The sequence below is a fragment of the Camelina sativa genome, unplaced genomic scaffold (genome assembly GCF_000633955.1).
Source record: "Camelina sativa cultivar DH55 unplaced genomic scaffold, Cs unpScaffold08026, whole genome shotgun sequence".
NCBI classification, from domain to species: Eukaryota; Viridiplantae; Streptophyta; class Magnoliopsida; order Brassicales; family Brassicaceae; genus Camelina; species Camelina sativa.
In genome coordinates, this window is record NW_010929095.1 from 1 (window position 1) to 445 (window position 445).

General features: G+C 35.3%; 1 long non-coding RNA gene across 1 annotated transcript; it reads right to left on the minus strand.

The window, feature by feature from the left end:
• Positions 1 to 13: 13 nt before the first annotated feature.
• On the minus strand, positions 14 to 445 carry LOC109131912. Its single transcript, XR_002037284.1, has 2 exons — positions 377 to 445; positions 14 to 54 (listed from the first exon to the last, which is right to left on the minus strand). It is a non-coding gene; the product is annotated as an uncharacterized LOC109131912 (long non-coding RNA).

The window sequence follows — 445 nt, forward strand, 5'->3', positions numbered from 1 at the left end:
AGAGCCATTGTTATCAATCAGCATCAAAGAATTATTATCCATACCCTTCAAGTCCTGCAGGAGGATAGATAGAATCAATGAGTGAGTATACATATGAATTACATAGTGAATCACTTGCTAGCATCATCATCATATCAGCACAGGAGACAATTGGGATAATACTGAAGAGCAAACAAACTGAGCCTAATGTTATGTATAATAGAATAATTCAACAGGATGGATTTTTTTTTTTTTAAAAAAAAAGAAGAAGATCGTAAACAACAACATAGAGTTATTATCATCATCATCTTATGATAGATGCAGATTTGGAGAGAATTGAACATATTGATTTGAAAAGAACAAAAAAATAAGGGGGACGAGATCTGTAATAACCGACCTCAGAACCAGACAGCGGGAGGAGATAGTGGAGAATTCAGGCGACAGAGATCCGGAATTAGCCTAAACC